Genomic DNA, 15441 nt, shown 5'->3' on the forward strand with positions numbered 1-15441 from the left:
GTCTGCTCCTCCTATAATATATAAAAAAAAAAAGTAAAATCGAGTTTAACTCGATACACGATCATCCAGTACAACTTTAATCGACCCATCCCTAATCATTTCTCGTAACGGGACGGTGAACTTAATCCATTTTCTAAACAATCGCTGGCAACAAAACATTGTTTGACTATACCAAAATTTGGGGCAAACGCTTTCGAATTCAGAGAGCTGTACCCTGATTAAGGTCTCTGTGTCAGCTTTGCATACCACCCTGTCCGCAGTTAACGTTTGTAAAACATTGTAGCCGAATTCCAATCGAAAGCGGACTATGTCGATCCCCAAATAACTGGAATATCTTTACAAGTTACAGCGCTGGCCTGGATGTGTAGGGGTGTGAGTAGTACGTGATATCGATATTAAATCGATATAAAATAAAGCGATTTAATAAAAGAATCAGTTAATTGTTAGGATTATATCTTGATGACGCAAGTGGAGTAATTCAAGTAATCAAAAGTTAAAACACCTAAGAAAACGTAAAAGTAAGTTTGGAGCTTTATTAAAACTTGTTATATAATACCTAAGTTACTTTAGTTTTAATTTCTCATATTGGAGCAATGGCATGCCTATTTATAAGCAGAGCTACCTTTGACATCGGACATGTACAAACAATTTTTAATGATAGGCTATTATACCTAGTATCGTAACATTTTATCGATAGCATCAATCGTCTGATAACAACAAGCCTATCGGGTAGTACCGTCCGTGTTTACATTACCCGACCCGACGAACTATTACTAACAACTTGCGTGATGAGATTTATAATAAGGTTCTTGTTTAGATAGAAAATGCCCAAGACGCGTGTTCCTATTAGAGGAAAATTCCCTGCAACACTGTCAGCTTACCGTAATTCAACGTAGCTTATTGTATACACGTGTTATAGGTTACCTAACAGTGACCTTTGTGTAGAACTGGTTTATTACCGTCGTAAATTTCTTCCACCTACAAATATGTATGAGGGTAATGTCACATATTGTATTTATTGAACGTGCACACAGCGCAGAAATAGTCTAAGACGTCCATGTTCTCAAAACCAAGAATAGTTAATGCTTTTCTTGTTGTATTGCTCCAATAAATGTTATTTTGCTTTTACTCAAGTCTGCATTTAAATACGACCGTGACTCATATACGCGGCACGAAGAAAATCTTGCTTTCCTGGACGCAACTGAGTGCGATATAGTGCCACACCTATTTCTGCCCCATAACAGCAGTGTTTAGCGCTGCTGTGTTCTGATTTGAAGGCTGTGATAAGGGAGCCATACTTTTCCGAGGCGTTCCAGCTTAGTCCTCAGAGGTAGCGGCGCGTCTGTGGCCGACCTCAGGTAGGAATATCGTATCCTATCTGGGACAGCAGCCACTTACCGACTGGACTGCATGCTCGTCTGCTACCCTTATATTATAAAAAAAGATATAAATAGTCCGAAAAATGATAATGTAAATATTTGGTAGGAAAAATAATAATTACATTATACGTAAGTACGTCTTGCCACACAGCCGGGGAAACGGGAACGGAGTGTTGTTTACAGTTCATCGCACTTGCATCACGAGCGAAGATGAGTGAAGGTCTTGGCGTGCGCTTGCTAAACCGTAAATATTGTATTGTTTTCATCTTACGGCTTATTGCCTGTTTGTTATTAGTATAAACGTTTATGTGGGTTACGTTTTGGTAAAACGTGTTTTGGATGTATTATGTAGGTAATCGATTGTTACATAATAATGATATACGTACGTGGAATGGAAAAGAAAATTCAAAATCCAAAATAAATGAAATAATATGTAGTGTAGATTCTACTCTAAGTTAGAGGATGTTACTTGTAGTTGCTTACAAACTTAGTACAAATCCCATTACTGGGTAAGTTCTGATACTTACTAACGGAGCTACTTAAGTGACGAGTACAGTGCTTCGGTGTAAACCTCATCTTTTTATTCTTCATCATAAATAATCCTCTAGTTTTTTGAGTAATTCAAGACTCATTTTCATTTCCTCCGACTTTAAGATCTTAAAATAGAAAGCAGAAGGAAATGCTTACAGTTACAGATATCTTAGCTCATTCATCGGATCAATTAAAAGTTCCAAATGAAATTTCCTTTGCACTTTGAATTAGGTGGACCGTAGCTAAATAAACAACACTCAGTTTACTTTTGAAGGTGGTAGAACCCTTTGTGGTTCGACTCCGGCGGCAACACCGCCATACCTATTTCTATCTAATAACAGCAGTGATAGGCGCTGCTGTGTTCCGGTTTGAAGGATGTGGTAAGGGAGACATACTTTTCCGAGGCGTTCCAGCTTAGTCCTCAGGGGTAGCGACGCATCTGTGGCCGACCTCAGATAGGAATATCTAATCCTATCTGGGGTTGATTACAGATGTACCTAGGCGGCAGTAGCCACTTACCATCAGGTGGACTGCATGCTCGTCTGCTACTCATTTATTAGAAAAAAAAAAACTTAAATTGTAAAGGCAGGCCATTGTTCTTTTAAACACCGAAGTAGACTTTCGAGTTACACGAAACAGAAAGTCACTTAGACTCGCCGTGAACTTCGCGCAAGGGCGGGCGGGCAAGCATCGCCGCCCGCCCAGTGCCGAGCGAACCAGCCCACGCGGTGAACGCGTGCCTCACGAAGCTAAACTTACGTGAATAGTATCGACTTTACATGCGAGTGTTTACAGTTGAGGCTATATTAAGAACTTCACTACGGACGTAAACTTGTCAGTTAAAACTTTAACAGACTTTAATCGAACTTTGAGTGGAAGTTGTGACTATTTTTACGAGTAACTTAAATAGCTTATGTACTTCGGAACTGTGGAAAAGTTAACAGTAATTGGCATAAGGCACATATTATTTAGTTATTGACGACTTTTGAAGGTAAGTTTTGTTATCATGTATTAGATGGAAAAGTATGTCAATAGTATCAATAAGTAAGCTAATGTAGCAAAGATTCAAATACGAGAAAAATATAGATATAACGTTTACTTTAAGTTGAATGCTTTATTCCATTAGAATTGTAGTTGGAGTTATGTAAACATACAAACTACGCTTAGGACAGGCCCAGAAACTTACTACTTTTAGTAATTGAAATCAAGTTTATCTTCACAGTATGTCGACTTTGTGACGTATTTTCATAGTACAAAATACATTATATTTTGTAGTTACATTAACACGAAAATTCTAACACAAATTCAGTGGTTAATCCCAATTAGAAGTGACGAATGAACCGCATATTATCACGCTTAAAACCACAACCACACTATGTAATAACCTACAAATTAACACATACAAAATAAAGCTCTACATATAAAATGTAGAGATATATTTACCCACATTATATAGCCCCATTTAACTTTGTCACGCTATTTAATGCTACACGAAACTAACAAAGTAAGACTATTATTATGTTTTATACTAGCTAATGTTTGCGGTGGCGCTTGTGTAGTTGAAATATTAACGCCAAAATTAAATATACGCATGTTAAATAATTTTACATTTAAAAAACACAATCGCATGAAATTATGATCAAATTCAGTTTAGTTTAGTGTAGTCAAGGAAAGACTTTAATTAATTTAAAATTACACTTGTCATTTCGTGGACGTTCGTAATAATTTCAGTACAGTTGTAGATTTACATTGACTTTTCATATTAAATCGTAATCTAAACTAATATTACAAATGACAGAGTGAGTTCGTTTGTTTGATACGCTTTCACGCCTTAACTACCAAACCGATTGTTATGCAATTTTGTAAAGATATTGCCATGAAAAGGACAAAGGTTACCTGTTATCTCGAAAAATTACTTACTCTCCTCCTCCTACTTACTTACTTTCCTCGAGTGATAGAAAAATCAACTATTGTTATTGATCTTTGACCGCGGGTAAAGCTGCGAGTAAAAGATAGTTACAGCCATAACATTCATTTTCCAACCTATTTATAATAACCAATTATTATCACTTGAAATAATGTAAACTTGTCATGTCATTGATTGCCACACGAACAGTCGAATATATTAGAATTATTTATAAGCTCTGTATATACTTTTATCGGGTATAAGCTACACAACGTGCTCCAACCGGTTCCAACGCAGTCACGACGCAGACATAATCTCATTTCATCATTGAAAGTTGGTTATAATCGTGTCATCGTAAGTTCAATGAGTTCATATGAACCTTGAATAAAGCCTACACTTTTGGTACTAATTACAGTATCGAGACGAAATTTGTGTGATTTTTAAGGTTTATTTAGACACAAAATCATATATTTTCTATACAATGTTTTGTCAGCCTTGGCCCTGACTGCGCGGTTGTGATACGATAGATATAAATAGATTGTATTGGAAAATACTAGGGTTAATTTTTAAAGAATATCATAATTGTACTGTACAATATTTTGTCACGAGTTTAACACGTTCTATATAGATATAAACGAGCCCTAAATCAAATAATTCCGAAATTATTATCTTCCTAAAAAAGTAATGGTACAAATTTTCTTTTTCTATATTATTTTTAATTTTCATAAGATTATGAAAATGTGGAAAATATCATAAATTTTGTTTTAATGTTGTAATGTAACCAGAGGCATTAACAAGCATAAATAACAAAAAAATATAGCTCTACATATAAAAATACAAATTACCGTAGACAAAATAGTAAAGTTTTTGTTCGAGTTTTTTGTCGCTAATGTTGTAATAGCACTAAACATACTCTTAATTTTCATGGCAACGTATAATCATGTTAAATTCTAGACTCAATTAAATATTTTGCCTGCAGCTTTGCTTCGTTAATAGATTCACTATATTACTTATATGCTTACATTATGTTGTTATTTTTCTATATACTTATTTGTAGCTATATTTCACTCTAATTCTGACGTAATAATTTCATAATACTAAGAACGGAGATATTGTTTGAAGAGAATTGTTTCTGTCTGTTATATAAGCAGAAACTTATAAATTGTGAAAATAATATATAATTTTGTGAAAGCAGCATAATATTACACATTACTTTAAAAGGCTCAACAAATGTTAACTTATGCTCACTTTATTTTTAATACTAATAAACATCTCGCAGACGCTCAATTTCGCCATTACCATAAAAGCTCGTTTAAAAATAAGCGAGCTTTTATTTACTTTTACGGTATAACACTGCGTTTTATATCTTAAAGCTTTCTCAGTGAGTGAAAGCCACTCAACATGTAATTGGGTTGTTTTTGTATTGGTCTAAATATGTAAACAAATCGCCCACGGTCAGTCTGTCGCACTTTCGGCTGTAATCGAGACTCGAGAGGCGTGGGAAAGCAAACAACCGCAGTTCTTGTTAAACACCTCTTCTCTTACACTCTTACCGCGAAACCTTGCAACAGATTCATGTATTTCATCGTCATAACAGTCTTATACTAAGGCTTCAAGGTCCTATTTGTAACGGCTCACAACCCGGATGAAGTCTGTCCCTAACGTTTGTCTGGGGACGTTAAGTCCTGGGATTTTTGTATCAGAGCCGAGAAAAATGTAGACTAATTTCCCTGTTATGTGTTTAGGACTGAGAGTTCTTTGGAAAGCATCGTAACTTACGCGTTCTTTTATGGTTAGCTTGAACGTAAACACTGAGTTTACATGTTGGATACGTGTACCTAATATACGAGTACAGAATGTGAAGATTACCTTGATTTGTAGAGATTCTTAATTTTACCCACCTTAATTAGACTCAATTCATATTTGGAACTTTTTCTTCTTTAATTTCTTTATCAGTTAAAGTAAGGTAAGGTTAGTTATGAAGAGGTCTGAAGATTATTGGAGATACGTGGAAAATACATATATCGGAAATGTGACTAGAATTTAGATTGCTTATAGATCATAAGCTCTTGGAGGGAATAGAAATAAAACTTGAAAATATATAAACATTTCTACAGAACTGGTATCGGAAATTGCTACTTATGTACGCTCCGATTACAGTTAGTTCGTATTCGCACAGCACATATTTAACTATGTATAAATGTCTCCCTAAACCTATTTTAATAGTCGTCCCGGCCGTGTCCATTTCCGTTCAGTAACAGTTTCCTTCCACGCTGTACCCCTTAGAGCTTCGTGCGAGTGGGCTATTGCAGTAATTTATTATTATGTATGAGCTGGTTACTACGAACTAAAAAGTTACAATACGAAACCGGTTTCCCTACTTGCCGCTGCCCGACCACCGGATGAAAAGGACAGACGTTAATGTTTCTTTTCGGTTCAGTGATCCTGATCTAAAATCTTGGTTGCACCGAGTGCGAGCAGGACAGAAGAGGTGTTGCTCTTACAGCCGAAGATATCCGATGAAAACCGAAACTCCTGCGCCGGCTATCTCGTCTACAATACGTTTTGTGTTACGTTTCTGTCGTATGACGTGAATCCATTGATATTTTGAGACTATTCTATTGAGTTTACGTGATATTCTATTGTGGTATTGGAATAGACAACTAATGTAAGTACGTTTACAAAACACGGCGACAAATGAGGTGTGAAATCTTCCAACAAAAGGTTATTATTATTTAAATTTACAAAGCAAATTAATAGCGCTAAGCTCGTTTTGTGCGGAGCTTAAAACGATTCGGAGTTTCAATAACTTTGTTAATTAAATGTTTTGTCCCGTTAATGCAGAACTGTAGGACTGTCTTTGTCGGAACCAGTTCGCACGATTGAAAGTGGGTGACTGTCAGTCGGCGGCGGTAAAGCCTACCGCAATGGGTGAATGTTGCACGATCCAACGTAACATTGAACGCGAAGGTAAGGCCCAATTAGCTTAATTTTATAATAACTTTACTTTTAGAGCGAGGCCTTTGTAGAAACTTACACCTACATTTAATTAATGTGGGCTTAATTCTTTTTGTAGGCGTACATATTATATGTATCAAACCTTTGGACTCGGATATAATGTCTCAGCATTCAGAAATGTAACTCATGAATTTACATGAAATGTGGATTATGTAACATAATTATGTCGCCCGGCACTAATATCAATCTATTCAGAGTTTTGCCTACCAAACATCGAAACTTGTCATTGATCGATATATCGTTAACCGATAAACTTCTCAGTATGGGATTATAATAGCATGTGCGTGGAGCATTCGTAGGCGCTTCCCACACAAATATCAAAGACTCGGATATCAAAGAAAATCATCGCTAACAAACCGTACGTTGCAGTGTATAACAAACCCACCAACTCAGTGAAACTGTGTTATTTGGGCTTGAAAATTGAAAATAATATTTGTTACGATTTCGACTGCAGTGGTCAAACTTTTCGTAGTTTGATTGCAGTTGCACGACCACTACACCTACAATTATTGAAAAATACTATAACACTGCTGTGTTCTAATTAGCTCTAAGGCTGATTAAGGTGACGAATTATTTTACACTTATTTATATTATATCCGCGACTTTGTACTGGGTACAATTGATCAACTATTAAATATATAGCTTATTTTTGCTGCACACTAAATTAAGTAAAATTGCCAACTCTATGCTTCTGATTCAAACAAATAGATCAAAATGTTAATTGTGGCTTGTCTGTCACCTTTTTTATCGATTATCTATATTCTCTATATACATTATGGCGTTAGTACATAATTTGAAATTGACCTCCACTTTAATACGAATTTATAGAATAGAGTATAGTAATCATAAGATTTAGAACAAAACCTTTCAACAATCTAGATGTTGCACGATACTTATACAAAAAGACAGATTACTGCTTTTAAAGATAGATATAGATGAATTGCATTTACGTAAATTCCGTGAAAAGGTACAGTTTGTAAGCATTCACCACTTACCTATAAACACACATTCTACTAAGCTACTAGCTACTCAGTTAATGCAATTACAGACGTCAATGAAGCGAACCTTCTCTTCCATTATTTAATTAATTAATCAACTAGTTGTAAGTCGATGGCATCATGTGTATATTTAGATTTTATTTACAATCTAGCTGGATCTCCTGATATTGGTATACCCTGTTCCTACGATATGTTTCATCTATTAAGATCTTTCCGGAATACAAATTATAAAGTTTTCATCATTCGTAATCATCATCAACCCATTACTGTCCCTCTGTTGGGACGCGATTCTCCTCTCAGTCCACCGCACTGCCCAGCTGCGACTTCACATACCATTGAAACATTTTTTTAAATTTCGCAGGTTTCCTTGCGATGTTTTCCTTCACCGTTTTAGCAAGAGATTATTAATTACTAATACGCACATAATTTTGAAAAATCAGAGGTGCGTGACTGAGATTTGAATCTCGGACCTTTCGATCAAGAGGCCAAGTTCCTTTGTTTATTAAACTTGCATTAGATACTGGAAAGTTTATTATTATTGCTTCAATGTTTCGAGCAGTGCATTCATCCCGCTACTTTCATTTTTCCATACGATAACAGATGGCGTTGCCTGTACTCAGTATGACGATTTTATTGTATGCATTTACGCAGATATAAATCTATTTACAAAGGCAAATTATCTTTTAATATTACTTGTTTATAACATTCGTGCGAAGTATTTTAAAGATATGTGATTTATTAATAAATAAAATAACAATTATTTTTAAGGAAAAACAAAAAATATTTCCAAGAACAATAATTACGTAAGTTTACGGAAAAATCTGTAGTAGTATATGTCTTTCCTCGTACTAGAGAATAATTAAGGAGATATACGAGAAAATCGTGATACCTACTTACCCAGAAAGTGCGCGGTACAGAATATAGAAGTGTTAGTTAAAATAGAGATTTGCACTTTACGATAAGTATTATAAAATTACGGGAATCTTTGCATTATTATTATTTTGTTTTTAAACATAAAAATCTCACAAACAGATGAACTGAACTTTCACAGGTAGATAAAGGACTCTACAACTCTACAGTGAATAAAGAAGCTATTTTTGTCCCTAGAAATGTCTAGGATTCCGTCATCAAAACCCAACAAGGGTTTACGCAAACAAAGCCATGTGAGCAACTGCAGTTTGAAGTTGAGAGTATTGCAAACAATTTCCTGCTTTGTTTTTAGGGTTCCGTACTCAAAGGGTAAAAACGGAACCCTATTACTAGGACTCCGCTGTGTGTCCGTCTGGCCGTCTGTCCGTCTGTCACAGGGCTCTACCTCCTGAACCGTAATAAACAGACACTTGACATTTTTACAGAGTTTGTATAAAGGTGGCCGCTATAACAACAAATACTAAAAATAAAAAAGTTGAAAATAAATGGGGTCGCCATGTATGGCGAAAGTATTCTTCTTGTAAGAAACCGGTATTTTCTGGCGTTTTTCGCTTTATCTATTGAACCGTAATAGAAAGACAGTTCAAATTTTCACAATGTATTTACTTCAATTGCTTCTATAATAACAAATAAATACGAAAATTTTGATGGTACAGAACCCTCCGTGTGCGTGTTTGACGTGCACTTGGCCATTGTGTATACTGGTTCGTTACGTCACCATACGAAGAGAATGGTGAAGATGCGCTGTGACCCGCGACCTGTGCCCACCATTACTAAACCTACCTTCCTGACATTTCGAATCGCTGCGATGTTCCTAATTAAATCGAACGTCTATTTAATTTTGTTTGATTGATCATTGCCGCTTAGCCGCTTAATGGTTTCTAAATTCAAATTTGCCAATACCTATAACTCACTGCTATTTCAAATGAACATTCGGAATTACTATGTGCAGTCTTAGTGTGTTTTCAATACGAAAAAAGTTATCGAATACTATCGTTAACTTGTCAAATATTCGATGTAAAATATAATTTCCTATAAATAATTATATGGCAAATAATTGCCAGTGATTTAAAATTACATAATATTAAGATTATTGTTAATATTTTGTTTATTGTTATCCAAATATAACTTGTTTTTTACACAGCTGTAACTCAAAAACTTCTATCGTATTCAAAACGCACACAAACACCTCAAAACGAAATTATGGATTTAAATCGGAACGCGGTGAATTTGTCCAAAATTATCGCGTATTCAAAACGCGACCAGTAAACTGGGTTTAAATTGTCTTGGAAGAAAAAAGAGCGTGGAAATTTTCGCAATTTACCTTTAACAAAGGACAATGCCCACGAAAGTATGGACCGCCGTCCAGGGTTGCATCAAATTGAAACTTGTTGTGGACAATGTATAATTAACCAAATACTACCACCAATAATTATTTTTTAGATCAGTATCCGGGTTCTGAAGTTATTTACCGAAATGTTACATAACCTCAAAATCGAAAATATGCGACGATAGATTGATGGTCGGTTTTAACTGACAGTAGGTACCTATAATGTTGTTCGATTAACACACTCCATTTTCTTTTAAAAGTAGTAGGTAAAAAAACCTAAAATAATCCTAAAATCCTAAAATAATGAATTCCGAGAATAAAATACCGCCATTTTAATTTTTAAGAACAACAATCAACATTTCGTCTTTTTTTATCTTAAATGGAACCCCCTTGTTCAAAGAAACTATTCTGATCGACAAACTATGTAAAAAAATCAAAAAATAATTTTAATATTACTTTCATTTTGATGCATGAGAAAAATCATTAGTCAAAACACTAATAGATCTTATTGAATTCCGAGTATACAATTCCGCCATTTTAATTTTTAAGAACAACAATCAACATTTCATCTTATTTTATCTTAAATGGAATCCCCTGTTCAAAGCAACTATTCTGATCGACAAATTATGTAAAAAAATAAAAAAATAATTTTAATATTACTTTTATTTTGACGCATGAGAAAAATCAGTACCAAGAATGGGCATTCTCCTTTATTATTCTCAGCCGCTGTTGTTCCGTAAACTGGTTGTTTGTATTCGTTTTATGTGCAGAGCTTTTCTGACATTTGTGTACATACTGCCTGTGAAATGCAACACAAATTTTGCTGAAATTACCTGTTGTTAGCATTGCAATTAAGTGCACAAGGATAAAAGTCTGATTTATTTTGATGTTATCCTATCGTACGCTGTTGGAGCTAAAGTTTGCTTTAAGCTGTTTCAAAATGTATAGCGATGGATATTTTATGCTGTTTTCTTCATTGGTGCGTGCAATTCCTTTTATGTTTATCTTATAATTAAGAGATTTATAAACTACGGCAGCATTTAGAATAGCGTTTTATGACGTCAACTTTTATGAAAGTTGGTTTATCAGTATAGTATTGTTTTTGTTTCGTGGTTCAATTGCTGAACATACAAAATAAATATTCTGCAAAACCTTCAAATTCTTAGCGATCTAGGTATGAATTCAAGACAACTCTTTCATGTATTAGAAATTAGTACTGTTGCGCGGTAAACAAAATATTTTAATGGGGATCTCAAAAGCGTCCTAGAGTTAGGACACTGAAAGGCTACTAGTAATCTTAAATCCGTAGAATCCGTGTGTCACCAAGTCATTTAACTTTTAAATGCAATTTGCCACTCTCATAACCCCATACTAACATTCCCCATGCTATGGGGACTATTGACACTCAAACTCGAAGCCGTCTGCATATCAGACTGGTATGATAATACGTGACGTGGGTATTCTATTACGTCATCGGGCGCATTACGCAAGATGCATTGTGGAGTTATGAATGAGACATGGAGATAAAAGATACACATATGGAGCAATGTTAAGTCTATTTGTACTCTTATAGCTTTTTCATGTTTATCTGACGATTGACTGCGGTTATCGCGTCATCTACCTTTGTGGGAATGGTATCATCGTTGTAATAAATATTGGATTAGGTAACTCGTTCGCATATGCATGATACTGGTAGAGACAATGATGCATGCATACAAATGCATGGACGCCTGTAGAAAATAATTAATCTTAAATCTTAAGCAAATTTAGTCCCATTTTGATTTCCGATTTTGTCAAATTCACCATAGAGCTGTGTACATACGCAATACACATCAACTTAAAGATATACACATAGAATCTTTTAACAAACTTTGTTTATAAAAATATACATATATCAAACGAGTTTAAGTGAAAGATCTGTTAAATTATCCACAGCGATATTTTTACATACAAAAAATATATTCATATCTTATTTCGTAAAGTAGACACAGAGATTCTTCTGACATCGTGCTTATCGCACCATCAGACCCCACGGGAAAGCTCGGCGTACACATGACGACATAATAGTCTACCAGATCGTGCGTCCGTGTGCGCCGGCCCTAACAACCGCTAACGACTCTACGACGACCACAAAAACCTATGCTGGAATAATGAACTGGGAATTACAGTTGAGTTGAGGAATTCAGTTAATTCCCTCAGGCCGCCCGAGTCGTGTGAAATAAAATTTTATTACAATTCGAAAATAGCTTCATTGTCTGGGTGATTAAAATAAAGCTGGTAATTAATTTTAAACAAACAATTGGAGATATAAACTTAGGTACGAGCAGTTGACGCTTTTGGCTTTATTCGTCCAATTAAATTTCAATGCACAGTTGTAGATAGCCAGGCAGGTTTTAAAGAAGGTAGTACCCTCTGTGGTTAGACTTCGGCAGCATTAAGCTCTGCTTAGCAGTATTAAACTGCTGCCTTCTGATTTGAATTGTAAAAGAGACTTACTTATCGGAGGTGTTACAGCTTAGTCTTATCAGGGGTAGCAATGCATCTGTTGTCAACCTAAGGTAGGAATCAAAAAGCATCAAGGATTGATAACAGGTGTCCATGGATGGGAGTAATAACTTACAATCAGATGGACTGTATACTTTTTCGCTACTTCAAAAGCCCGGGAGCATTAATAGCTCAACGGTTATCCCATTAGATCCGTTTGCACCACTATTATATAGTAAGCTATAGTCTGATTCATAATTAGGTGTCCAAAATGTAAACAAAGGTGTTGACCTATCAAGAAAATACGTTTCAAATGGTAATTTCTTATTTTTGTCGATATTAAAGTTATACAACAATAATAAAATAATAATGTAAATAAATTAAGATTCACATTTTCCAATATTTATATCACCTGAATTTCGTTCCATATAGTAATAATAATAAAAAACAAAGTTTATGGTAGAAAATTAAAATATGATAATGGTAACACAATCGAAATCCAAAACATTTCTTGTGCCGTCATTTTTAAGTTTCGTAGCTGATATTATTAATTTTCGTGATTGTGATCGAACACGTTTACATAACGCGTTTGTTAAATTGTGTACATTTGTTAAAGTTTTAGTTTTTTGTTGAGTTTGTTTTGGTTTTCGTTTCTTGTTAATTTTGACAGTGACATTTCTTTGTTTACATTTTGGACACCTAATTATGAATCAGACTATAGTAATATACTTTTGTTCAAGTTTCACAAGTCATATTATTACGTTCGATTATGAGACGAAAGTAGTTACTTAAAGTTACTTTAATTTCATAACATAGATTTCAAAATTAATTCAGAAACAGGCGATTTTTATGTTTATTTCTCTTTTAATGGAAATAAATTTTAACATTATTACTAAACATTGAAACTAAACATGCATTAGCTGTGAACTAATCTCATTAGCAAGCGACAAATACATATTATTATAATATATTATAGTAATAATTTAAATAGTTGTTCTATTGAGTGCTGGTGAACTTTATGCGAATATGCTTTATAAAATAGTATATTTTAAGTCTCAAATGTTTTTTAATTCACATTAAAAATGGTCTGTATATTTTTCGCATACATATTAAACATTATTTTTTATAATTTCAATTTCCCTATATGTTTATTGTACGTGAAAAATAAAAAAAAGTTTTCAGAGATACCACAATCCTTGTTATTGGAAATGAAATCGGAATGCCGGCATAAATACCTTTATCGGAATTCATCAGAACTTGCGTTGAGTGAAATATAACCTTGCTCGAAACAAAGCATTCAAGGTTGATAACAGATATGCCGCTTCTGAGAACTGAAAATATCCTTTACAGTGCATATGAATACAGTTTTGCACTGGCAATAACAATTGGATAATAAAAAGTTCTTGAGTTTTCAAGGTATAACTTTCTTTGCAATATTCGACTGCGAAATGCAGACTGCGTAGAGTGCAATGTCCGTATTATGTGATCAGTACCCTTACCAGGAGTTTTTACGTTTCGACAAATATGACTGTTTTGGTATTTGTTTACGTATTTGCCCATACAAATTCTAATCAGCGCCCCTAGCGGATTGTGTCAGGACTAGGAAATCATATTGGCCCATACGTATACAAATACCAAAACAGTCATAAGTCACTGGTAAGGGTACTGTATAGTTTTGTAATATAGAATTGCGTGTATACCTATCTTATATCTTCTTCTAATATATAAAATTCTCGTGTCACAGTTTTCGTTGCCATACTCCTCCGAAACGGCTTGACCGATTTTGATGAAATTTTTTGTGCTTATCCGGTATCTATGAGAATCGGCCAACATCTATTTTTCATCCCCCTAAGTGATAAGGGTTGTTCACCCTTAACATTTTTTTATTTATATGGCAACACAACGTTTGCCGGGTTAGCTAGTTGTATATAAATCCTATACCGTAGGATCGATTTAACATGCAGTCGCAAACGCTAACTTATAATGGATCATGAGGCTGTTTTATGAATGTGATAATAGTTGAAGTTTTTTACAAAATGTTATTTTCACGTTTTGCTTGTTTATGTTTTCTGCATCTGCCAATATCTCTCTCGCTCTATCTCTCCCTTTCTCTTTGTACCGAATGTTGTCTTCCTGTGTTGTGTTGTGTTGTCCACAACTAAATAAGCAGAAGAACCTTTCTTTTTTTTTTGTTGACGAGGGGGAAACCTTTAAAAGGTACCCGACGCCATGGGAGTGACGCCGAGTTATGTGGGATTTTTACCGCACTAAAACCCTCAGTGGCCGGCCTCAGCGTTTGGTGAAGAACTCCGGGATCTCCAACGGAACACAACCGGAGTCCTCCTAACGCGATGCCCTTCTATCGGGCTCTGCCCTGGGGGGAGCAATTTACGCTCCTCTCACATCCCCAGCGACATGCGACCACACAAACCGCTGTCCTTCCCGGAGTCGCTTGCTGGTCGGTTTGAGCTCCCACTCTTGCCGCCCGCAACCCCGGAAGCCCCTTTTAGTCGCCTCTTACGACAGGCAGGGGATACCGTAGCCCTATTCTGGTCCCGGTACTACAGGGACAAAGCAGAAGAACCTAGGCTCGATTACTACTTAGACAGTTGGCTAAACGTATTGTAATAGACTTCTGTTTTCGCTCTCTGTGTGTGAATTCACACACAAACCCAAAATACAGTATATACCTTATATTATATTGGAACAATGAATGTAGAAAAATCGCTTATTTAATAGCTTACATAACAACTAATTCGCTTGTGGTGTGACATATAATTTTACCCAATATGTACCCATGACACGCACGCTAACTAGAAAACAATTTCACTTCAATTAACCAGCCATAAATGTAATTAATTAAAA

At 35.2% G+C, this 15441-nt stretch overlaps 1 protein-coding gene across 1 annotated transcript in view; it reads left to right on the forward strand.

The window, feature by feature from the left end:
* The first annotated feature begins 6388 nt into the window (after positions 1-6388).
* The window catches only part of LOC140752478 (semaphorin-1A), a 180629-nt gene continuing 171576 nt past the window's right edge, over positions 6389-15441 (forward strand). Inside the window, exons 1-2 of the mRNA XM_073086815.1 lie at positions 6389-6540; positions 6661-6786. The gene's annotated coding sequence lies outside the window, so the exon portion shown is untranslated. The remainder of the gene's footprint in view (positions 6541-6660; positions 6787-15441) is intronic.

This window comes from Epargyreus clarus, unplaced genomic scaffold (assembly GCF_041222505.1).
Source record: "Epargyreus clarus isolate Ecla_fem2 unplaced genomic scaffold, WU_Ecla_fem_2.2 ptg000003l, whole genome shotgun sequence".
Lineage (NCBI taxonomy): Eukaryota > Metazoa > Arthropoda > Insecta > Lepidoptera > Hesperiidae > Epargyreus > Epargyreus clarus.